This window comes from Plectropomus leopardus, chromosome 6 (assembly GCF_026936395.1).
Source record: "Plectropomus leopardus strain MGB_pleo_1.0 chromosome 6, ASM2693639v1, whole genome shotgun sequence".
Classification (NCBI taxonomy): Eukaryota; Metazoa; Chordata; class Actinopteri; order Perciformes; family Serranidae; genus Plectropomus; species Plectropomus leopardus.
In genome coordinates this window covers 34,319,902-34,331,752 of record NC_142181.1, presented here as the reverse complement: position 1 = coordinate 34,331,752, position 11,851 = coordinate 34,319,902, and positions in this window count along the sequence as shown.

The window sequence follows — 11,851 nt, the reverse complement described above, 5'->3', positions numbered from 1 at the left end:
GTAGTCGTCCCAAAAACAGTTAAAAACAGCTCAAAACAGCATGAAATAGTACGAGTGATATTTCGACATTTTAGCCATACTATAGCCTTGCCTTTTTTCTTCATTTTTTCAACATGCATTTTTATGTTGTTTTTGACCATTTTTGCAACTTTCTATGCTATGGCATGTGTAGTTACGCTTATTTTATGCTGTTTTGAGGTGTTTATAGCTGATTTGGGGACATGCCATATTTTGACATTTTTGCAATACTATAGCCTTGCCTTTTTTTTCTTCATTTTTTCAACATGCATTTTGATGGTGTTTTTGACGATTTTTGAAACGTTCTATGCTATGGCATGTCTAGTCGTACTATTTCATGCTGTTTTGAGGTGTTTTTAACTGTTTTTAAGACTTGTCATATTTTGACATTTTTGCCATACTATAGCCTTGCCATTTCGGTCAATTTTTCAACATGCATTTTTATGATGTTTTTGACCATTGTTGCAACTTTCTATGCTATGGCATGAGTAGAAGTGCTTTTAATGCTGTTTTGAGGTGTTTATAGCTGATTTGGGGACGGGCCATATTTTGACATTGTTGCCATACTATAGCCTTGCCTTTGTCGGTCATTTTTTCATCATGCATTTTGATGGTGTTTTTGGCAGTTTTTGCAACTTTCTGTACAAAGGCATGACTGGTCACGCCATTTTATGCTGTTTTGAGGTGTTTTTAACTGTTTTTGGCACGTGTCATATTTTGACATTGTTGCCATACTATAGCCTTGCCTTTTTCTTCATTTTTCAACATGCATTTTATGGTGTTTTTGGCCGTTTTGCAACTTTCTATGCTATGGCATGTGTAGTTACGCTATTTTATGCTGTTTTGAGGTGTTTTAGCTGTTTTTAAGACTTGTCATATTTTGACATTTTGCCATACTATAGCCTTGCCTTTGTCGGTCATTCTTTCAACACGCATTTTTATGTTCTTTTTGACAATTTTTGCAACTTTCTATGCTATGGCATGTCTAGTCTTGCTATTTTATGCTGTTTTGAGGTGTTTTTAACTGTTTTGGGGACGGGTCATATTTTGACATTTTGGCCATACTATAGCCTTGCCATTTCGGTCATTTTTTCAACATGCATTTTGATGGTGTTTTTGGCAGTTTTTGCAACTTTCTGTACAAAGGCATGACTGGTCGCGCCATTTTATGCTGTTTTGAGGTGTTTTTAACTGTTTTTGGCACGTGTCATATTTTGACATTGTTACCATACTATAGCCTTGCCTTTTTCTTCATTTTTCAACGTGCATTTTAATGGTGTTTTGTCCATTTTACAACTTTTTATGCTATGGCATGAGTAGTCCTACTATTTCATGCTGTTTTGAGGCGTTTTAGCTGTTTTGGGGACGTGTCATATTTTGACATTGTTGCCATATTATAGCCTTGCCGTTCGGTCATTTATTCAACATGCATTTTATGATGTTTTGACCATTTTTGCAACTTTCTATGCTATGGCATGTGTAGTGATGCTATTTTATGCTGTTTTGAGGTGTTTTAGCTGTTTTTGGGAGGGGTCATATTTTGACATTTCTGCCATACTATAGCCTTGCCGTTTCGGTCATTTTTTCAACATGCATTTTGATGTTGTTTTTGTCCATTTTTGCACCTTTCTATGCTATGGCATGTGTAGTTACGCTATTTTATGCTGTTTTGAGGTGTTTTTAGCTGTTTTTGGGACGGGTCATATTTTGACATTGTTGCCATACTATAGCCTTGCCTTTTTTCTTCATTTTTTCAACGTGCATTTTAATGGTGTTTTTGTCCATTTTTACAACTTTTTATGCTATGGCATGAGTAGTCCTACTATTTCATGCTGTTTTGAGGCGTTTTTAGCTGTTTTGGGGACGTGTCATATTTTGACATTGTTGCCATATTATAGCCTTGCCGTATCGGTCATTTATTCAACATGCATTTTTATGATGTTTTTGACCATTTTTGCAACTTTCTATGCTATGGCATGTGTAGTGATGCTATTTTATGCTGTTTTGAGGTGTTTTTAGCTGTTTTTGGGAGGGGTCATATTTTGACATTTCTGCCATACTATAGCCTTGCCGTTTCGGTCATTTTTTCAACATGCATTTTGATGTTGTTTTTGTCCATTTTTGCACCTTTCTATGCTATGGCATGTGTAGTTACGCTATTTCATGCTGTTTTGAGGTGTTTTTAACTGTTTTTAAGACTTGTCATATTTTGACATTTTTGCCATACTATAGCCTTGCCATTTCGGTCAATTTTTCAACATGCATTTTTATGATGTTTTTGACCATTGTTGCAACTTTCTATGCTATGGCATGAGTAGAAGTGCTTTTTAATGCTGTTTTGAGGTGTTTATAGCTGATTTGGGGACGGGCCATATTTTGACATTGTTGCCATACTATAGCCTTGCCTTTGTCGGTCATTTTTTCATCATGCATTTTGATGGTGTTTTTGGCAGTTTTTGCAACTTTCTGTACAAAGGCATGACTGGTCACGCCATTTTATGCTGTTTTGAGGTGTTTTTAACTGTTTTTGGCACGTGTCATATTTTGACATTGTTGCCATACTATAGCCTTGCCTTTTTTCTTCATTTTTTCAACATGCATTTTTATGGTGTTTTTGGCCGTTTTTGCAACTTTCTATGCTATGGCATGTGTAGTTACGCTATTTTATGCTGTTTTGAGGTGTTTTTAGCTGTTTTTAAGACTTGTCATATTTTGACATTTTTGCCATACTATAGCCTTGCCTTTGTCGGTCATTCTTTCAACACGCATTTTTATGTTCTTTTTGACAATTTTTGCAACTTTCTATGCTATGGCATGTCTAGTCTTGCTATTTTATGCTGTTTTGAGGTGTTTTTAACTGTTTTGGGGACGGGTCATATTTTGACATTTTGGCCATACTATAGCCTTGCCATTTCGGTCATTTTTTCAACATGCATTTTGATGGTGTTTTTGGCAGTTTTTGCAACTTTCTGTACAAAGGCATGACTGGTCGCGCCATTTTATGCTGTTTTGAGGTGTTTTTAACTGTTTTTGGCACGTGTCATATTTTGACATTGTTGCCATACTATAGCCTTGCCTTTTTTCTTCATTTTTTCAACGTGCATTTTAATGGTGTTTTTGTCCATTTTTACAACTTTTTATGCTATGGCATGAGTAGTCCTACTATTTCATGCTGTTTTGAGGCGTTTTTAGCTGTTTTGGGGACGTGTCATATTTTGACATTGTTGCCATATTATAGCCTTGCCGTTTCGGTCATTTTTTCAACATGCATTTTTATGATGTTTTTGACCATTTTGCAACTTTCTATGCTATGGCATGTGTAGTGATGCTATTTTATGCTGTTTTGAGGTGTTTTTAGCTGTTTTTGGGAGGGGTCATATTTTGACATTTCTGCCATACTATAGCCTTGCCGTTTCGGTCATTTTTTCAACATGCATTTTGATGTTGTTTTTGTCCATTTTTGCACCTTTCTATGCTATGGCATGTGTAGTTACGCTATTTCATGCTGTTTTGAGGTGTTTTTAACTGTTTTTAAGACTTGTCATATTTTGACATTTTTGCCATACTATAGCCTTGCCATTTCGGTCAATTTTTCAACATGCATTTTTATGATGTTTTTGACCATTGTTGCAACTTTCTATGCTATGGCATGAGTAGAAGTGCTTTTTAATGCTGTTTTGAGGTGTTTATAGCTGATTTGGGGACATGCCATATTTTGACATTGTTGCCATACTATAGCCTTGCCTTTGTCGGTCATTTTTTCATCATGCATTTTGATGGTGTTTTTGGCAGTTTTTGCAACTTTCTGTACAAAGGCATGACTGGTCGCTCCATTTTATGCTGTTTTGAGGTGTTTTTAACTGTTTTTGGCACGTGTCATATTTTGACATTGTTGCCATACTATAGCCTTGCCTTTTTTCTTCATTTTTTCAACATGCATTTTTATGGTGTTTTTGGCCGTTTTTGCAACTTTCTATGCTATGGCATGTGTAGTTACGCTATTTTATGCTGTTTTGAGGTGTTTTTAGCTGTTTTGGGGACGTGTCATATTTTGACATTGTTGCCATACTATAGCCTTGCCGTTTCGGTCATTTTTTCAACATGCATTTTATGATGTTTTGACCATTGTTGCAACTTTCTATGCTATGGCATGAGTAGAAGTGCTTTTAATGCTGGTTTGAGGTGTTTATAGCTGATATGGGGACATGCCATATTTTGACATTTTTGCAATACTATAGCCTTGCCTTTGTCGGTTATTTTTTCAACATGCATTTTTATGGTGTTTTTGTCCATTTTTACAACTTTTTATGCTATGGCATGAGTAGTCGTCCCAAAAACAGTTAAAAACAGCTCAAAACAGCATGAAATAGTACGAGTCATATTTCGACATTTTTGCAATACTATAGCCTTGCCTTTTTTCTTCATTTTTTCAACAAGCATTTTTATGTTGTTTTTGACCATTTTTGCAACTTTCTATGCTATGGCATGTGTAGTTACGCTATTTTATGCTGTTTTGAGGTGTTTATAGCTGATTTGGGGACATGCCATATTTTGACATTTTTGCAATACTATAGCCTTGCCTTTTTTCTTCATTTTTTCAACATGCATTTTGATGGTGTTTTTGACGATTTTTGAAACGTTCTATGCTATGGCATGTCTAGTCGTACTATTTCATGCTGTTTTGAGGTGATTTTAACTGTTTTTAAGACTTGTCATTTAGCTGTTTTGCGGTGTTTTTAGCTGTTTTTGGGACGGGTCATATTTCGACATTTTGGCCATACTATAGCCTTCCATTTCAGTCATTTTTTCAACATGCATTTTTATGATGTTTTTGACCAATGTTGCAACTTTTTATGCTATGGCATGAGTAGAAGTGCTTTTTAATGCTGTTTTGAGGTGTTTATAGCTGATTTGGGGACATGCCATATTTTGACATTGTTGCCATACTATAGCCTTGCCTTTGTCGGTCATTTTTTCAACATGCATTTTGATGGTGTTTTTGGCAGTTTTTGCAACTTTCTGTACAAAGGCATGACTGGTCGCGCCATTTTATGCTGTTTTGAGGTGTTTTTAACTGTTTTTGGCACGTGTCATATTTTGACATTGTTGCCATACTATAGCCTTGCCTTTTTTCTTTATTTTTTCAACGTGCATTTTAATGGTGTTTTTGTCCATTTTTACAACTTTTTATGCGATGGCATGAGTAGTCGTACTATTTCATGCTGTTTTGAGCTGTTTTTAACTGTTTTTGGGACGAGTCATATTTTGACATTTTTGCAATACTATAGCCTTGCCTTTTTTCTTCATTTTTCAACGTGCATTTTAATGGTGTTTTTGTTCATTTTTACAACTTTTTATGCTATGGCATGAGTAGTTGTACTATTTCATGCTGTTTTGAGATGTTTTTAAATGTTTTTGGGACGAGTCATATTTTGCCATTTTTGCCATACTATAGCCTTGCCATTTCGGTCATTTTTTCAACATGCATTTTTATGGTGTTTTTGACCATTTTTGCAACTTTCTATGCTATGGCATGTGTAGTTATGCTATTTTATGCTGTTTTGAGGTGTTTTTAGCTGTTTTTGGGAGGGGTCATATTTTGACATTGTTGCCATACTATAGCCTTGCCTTTTTTCTTTATTTTTTCAACGTGCATTTTAATGGTGTTTTTGTCCATTTTTACAACTTTTTATGCTATGGCATGAGTAGTCCTACTATTTCATGCTGTTTTGAGGCGTTTTTAGCTGTTTTGGGGACGTGTCATATTTTGACATTGTTGCCATACTATAGCCTTGCCTTTTTTCTTTATTTTTTCAACGTGCATTTTAATGGTGTTTTTGTCCATTTTTACAACTTTTTATGCTATGGCATGAGTAGTCCTACTATTTCATGCTGTTTTGAGGCGTTTTTAGCTGTTTTGGGGACGTGTCATATTTTGACATTGTTGCCATATTATAGCCTTGCCGTTTCGGTCATTTATTCAACATGCATTTTATGATGTTTTTGACCATTTTGCAACTTTCTATGCTATGGCATGTGTAGTGATGCTATTTTATGCTGTTTTGAGGTGTTTTTAGCTGTTTTTGGGAGGGTCATATTTTGACATTTCTGCCATACTATAGCCTTGCTTGCTTCGGTCATTTTTTCAACATGCATTTTGATGTTGTTTTTGTCCATTTTTGCACCTTTCTATGCTATGGCATGTGTAGTTACGCTATTTTATGCTGTTTTGAGGTGTTTTTAGCTGTTTTTGGGACGGGTCATATTTTGACATTGTTGCCATACTATAGCCTTGCCGTTTCGGTCATTTTTTCAACATGCATTTTTATGATGTTTTTGACCATTGTTGCAACTTTCTATGCTATGGCATGAGTAGAAGTGCTTTTTAATGCTGGTTTGAGGTGTTTATAGCTGATATGGGGACATGCCATATTTTGACATTTTTGCAATACTATAGCCTTGCCTTTGTCGGTTATTTTTTCAACATGCATTTTTATGGTGTTTTTGTCCATTTTTACAACTTTTTATGCTATGGCATGAGTAGTCGTCCCAAAAACAGTTAAAAACAGCTCAAAACAGCATGAAATAGTACGAGTGATATTTCAACATTTTAGCCATACTATAGCCTTGCCTTTTTTCTTCATTTTTCAACATGCATTTTATGTTGTTTTTGACCATTTTGCAACTTTCTATGCTATGGCATGTGTAGTTACACTATTTTATGCTGTTTTGAGGTGTTTATAGCTGATTTGGGGACATGCCATATTTTGACATTTTTGCAATACTATAGCCTTGCCTTTTTTCTTCATTTTTTCAACATGCATTTTGATGGTGTTTTTGACGATTTTTGAAACGTTCTATGCTATGGCATGTCTAGTCGTACTATTTCATGCTGTTTTGAGGTGTTTTTAACTGTTTTTAAGACTTGTCATATTTTGACATTTTTGCCATACTATAGCCTTGCCATTTCGGTCAATTTTTCAACATGCATTTTTATGATGTTTTTGACCATTGTTGCAACTTTCTATGCTATGGCATGAGTAGAAGTGCTTTTTAATGCTGTTTTGAGGTGTTTATAGCTGATTTGGGGACGGGCCATATTTTGACATTGTTGCCATACTATAGCCTTGCCTTTGTCGGTCATTTTTTCATCATGCATTTTGATGGTGTTTTTGGCAGTTTTTGCAACTTTCTGTACAAAGGCATGACTGGTCGCGCCATTTTATGCTGTTTTGAGGTGTTTTTAACTGTTTTTGGCACGTGTCATATTTTGACATTGTTGCCATACTATAGCCTTGCCTTTTTTCTTCATTTTTTCACCTTGCATTTTTATGTAGTTTTTGGCCGTTTTGCAACTTTCTATGCTATGGCATGTGTAGTTACGCTATTTTATGCTGTTTTGAGGTGTTTTTAGCTGTTTTTAAGACTTGTCATATTTTGACATTTTTGCCATACTATAGCCTTGCCTTTGTCGGTCATTCTTTCAACACGCATTTTTATGTTCTTTTTGACAATTTTTGCAACTTTCTATGCTATGGCATGTCTAGTCTTGCTATTTTATGCTGTTTTGAGGTGTTTTTAACTGTTTTGGGGACGGGTCATATTTTGACATTTTGGCCATACTATACTCATGCCATAGCATAAAAAGTTGTAAAAATGAACAAAAACACCATTAAAATGCATGTCGAAAAAATGAAGAAAAAAGGCAAGGCTAGTCGTACTATTTCATGCTGTTTTGAGGTGTTTTTAACTGTTTTTGAGACGTGTCATATTTTGACATTGTTGCCATACTATAGCCTTGCCGTTTCGGTCATTTTTTCAACATGCATTTTTATGGTATTTTTGGCCGTTTTTGCAACTTTCTATGCTATGGCATGTGTAATTATGATATTTTATGCTGTTTTGAGGTGTTTTTAGCTGTTTTTGGGACGGGTCATATTTTGACATTGTTGCCATACTATAGCCTTGCCGTTTCGGTCATTTTTTCAACATGCATTTTGATGATGTTTTTGCCCATTGTTGCAACTTTCTATGCTATAGCATGTGTAGAAGGGCTTTTTAATGCTGGTTTGAGGTGTTTATAGCTGATTTGGGGACATGCCATATTTTGACATTTTTGCAATACTATAGCCTTGCCTTTGTCTGTCATTTTTTCAACATGCATTTTTATGGTGTTTTTGTCCATTTTTGCAACTTTCTATACTATGGCATGTGTAGTCGCGCTATTTTATGCTGTTTTGAGGTGTTTTTAGCTGTTTTTGGGAGGGGTCATATTTTGACATTTTGGCCATACTATAGCCTTGCCTTTTTTCTTCATTTTTTCAATGTGCATTTTAATGGTGTTTTTGTTCATTTTTACAACTTTCTATGCTATGGCATGTGTAGTTACGCCATTTTATGCTGTTTTGAGGTGTTTTTAGCTGTTTTGGGGACATGTCATATTTTGACATTGTTGCCATACTATAGCCTTGCCTTTTTTCTTCATTTTTTCAACATGCATTTTGATGGTGTTTTTGTCCATTTTTGCAACTTTCTATGCTGTAGTATGTGTAGTTACGCTAATTTATGCTGTTTTGAGGTGTTTTTGACTGTTTTTGGGACCAGTCATATTTTGACATTGTTGCCATACTATAGCCTTGCCGTTTCAGTCATTTTTTCGACATGCATTTTTATGGTGTTTTTGTCTATTTTTGCAACTTTCCATGCCATGGTATGTCTAGTCGTGCTATTTTAAGCTCTTTTAAGGTGTTTTTAACTGTCATATTTTGACATTTTTGCAATACTATAGCCTTGCTTTTTTTCTTCATTTCTTCAACATGCATTTTGATGGTGTTTTTGACGATTTTTGAAACGTTCTATGCTATGGCATGTCTAGTCGTACTATTTCATGCTGTTTTGAGGTGTTTTTAACTGTTTTGGGGACGGGTCATATTTTGACATTTTGGCCATACTATACTCATGCCATAGCATAAAAAGTTGTAAAAATGAACAAAAACACCATTAAAATGCATGTTGAAAAAATGAAGAAAAAAGGCAAGGCTCGTCGTACTATTTCATGCTGTTTTGAGGTGTTTTTAACTGTTTTTGAGACGTGTCATATTTTGACATTGTTGCCATACTATAGCCTTGCCGTTTCGGTCATTTTTTCAACATGCATTTTAATGGTGTTTTTGTCCATTTTTGCAACTTTCTATACTATGGCATGTGTAGTCGTGCTATTTTATGCTGTTTTGAGGTGTTTTTAGCTGTTTTTGGGAGGGGTCATATTTTGACATTTTTGCCATACTATAGCCTTGCCGTTTCGGTCATTTTTTCAACATGCATTTTTATGTTGTTTTTGTCCATTTTTGCACCTTTCTATGCTATGGCATGTGTAGTTACGCTATTTTATGCTGTTTTGAGGTGTTTTTAGCTGTTTTTGGGACGGGTCATATTTTGACATTTTGGCCATACTATAGCCTTGCCGTTTCGGTCATTTTTTCGACATGCATTTTTATGGTGTTTTTGTCTATTTTTGCAACTTTCCATGCCATGGTATGTCTAGTCGTGCTATTTTAAGCTCTTTTAAGGTGTTTTTAACTGTCATATTTTGACATTTTTGCCATACTATAGCCTTGCCGTTTCGGTCATTTTTTCAACATGCATTTTTATGTTGTTTTTGTCCATTTTTGCACCTTTCTATGCTATGGCATGTGTAGTTACGCTATTTTATGCTGTTTTGAGGTGTTTTTAGCTGTTTTTGGGACGGGTCATATTTTGACATTTTGGCCATACTATAGCCTTGCCGTTTCGGTCATTTTTTCGACATGCATTTTTATGGTGTTTTTGTCTATTTTTGCAACTTTCCATGCCATGGTATGTCTAGTCGTGCTATTTTAAGCTCTTTTAAGGTGTTTTTAACTGTCATATTTTGACATTGTTGCCATACTATAGCCTTGCTTTTTTTCTTCATTTTTTCAACATGCATTTTGATGGTGTTTTTGACGATTTTTGAAACGTTCTATGCTATGGCATGTCTAGTCGCGCTATTTTATTCTGTTTTGAGGTGTTTTAAGCTGTTTTTGCGACTAGTCATATTTCAACATTTTAGCCATACTATAGCCTTGCCTTTTTTCTTCATTTTTTCAACATGCATTTTAATGGTGTTTTTGTTCATTTTTACAACTTTCTATGCTATGGCATATGTAGTTACGCAATTTTATGCTGTTTTGAGGTGTTTTTAGCTGTTTTGGGGATGTCATATTTTGACATTGTTGCCATACCATAGCCTTGCCTTTGTCGGTCATTTTTTCAACATGCATTTTTATGGTGTTTTTGTCCATTTTTGCAACTTTCTATACTATGGCATGTCTAGTCGCGTTATTTTATGCTGTTTTGAGGTGTTTTTAGCTGTTTTGGGGACGGGTCATATTTTGACATTTTTGCCTTACTATAGCCTTGAATTTTGGGTCATTTTTTGGACATGCTATATCATGGTGTTTTTGGCCGGTTTTTGAAGCGTCCTATGCTATGTCGTGTCTTGGCACGCTATTTGAGGTGGTTTTCAACTGTTTTCAGCTGTTTATATAAATAAATGAAAAAATAAACTGACCGGAGCTGTAATCAAAATAGTCCACTGGCTGCTGTTAGTTGCTCGTGGATATTGGCTTGTCTGCTAACGGTAGCTTGCAATGTTTTTTTACTAGCTCGACTTCATTTATTGTGTGTGTGTGTGTGTGTGTGTGTGTGTGTGTGTGTGTGTGTGTGTGTTTGTGTGCAGACAGACAGCCAGCCCCATCGTGGACATAAGGTCATTTTTTAGAAAAAATAGCCATGTTCAGTTAAATTTCAAGCAATTTTATTTTTTCAAGTTAATTTATTTATGTGTTTGTATGATACAGACAAGGAAAAAGACAGAGACAAACATTAAATGTTCATATGTCTCATGTTGTGCAATTCAAATAAAAATCCAAAAAATAAGTCAAAGATCCATTTTTTGGTATTTTTGGTACTCATTATAGGGGGCAGTTTTACTCCAGAAACATACATATATACCGTTTATGTGTATATGTTGGTGAGCTGCTGTATAAAAAACACGTTGTCCTACTCCAGAAATTAGTAAATTTGTCCATAGATAGCTTCAGGGATAAAGTTTGCTTTTCCATTTCTTTTATGATTCCAATTCAATTCTCTTCTGCTGTGGCTCAGCATTTAAATCACTTTTCTCAGATTCATTGGTTTATTCAGTGTTTCCCCCTACCCAAAATGTGTTATGCTTTTCTTTCAGAAATGCCTGGCTGGCTAACACTCTGGGTGCTCAAGCACCCCCAAAGCTCTGATACGAGAATCGCGCCTGGTTGAAAACCACCTAAAATACCGTGCCGAAACACGCCATAGAAAGTTTCAAAAACAGCCAAAAATACCATAATATAGCATTTCAAAAAAATTACCCAAAATGCAAGGCTTGTCAGCCAAAAGTCTCAAAATTTGACACTTCCCAAAATAGCTGAAAACAGCTGCAAACCACCTCAAATACTGTGCCAAGACCAGCCAAAGCATAAAAAGTTTCAAAAAAGGCCCAAAACACCATAAATATAGCAAGTCAAAATAATGATCCAAAATTCAAGGCTAGTAAGGCGAGTAAGGCAAAATTGACAAAATTTGACGTGTCCCAAAAACAGCTGAAAACAGATGAAAACCACCTCAATTAGAGTGCCGAGACACGCCATAGTGTAGAGAGTTTCAAAAACGGCCCACAACACCATAATATTGCATGTTGAGAAAATGATCCAAAATGCAAGGCTAAAATAAGGCATGTCGCAAAAAAGAAGAAAGAAATCCAGTCCATAGCATA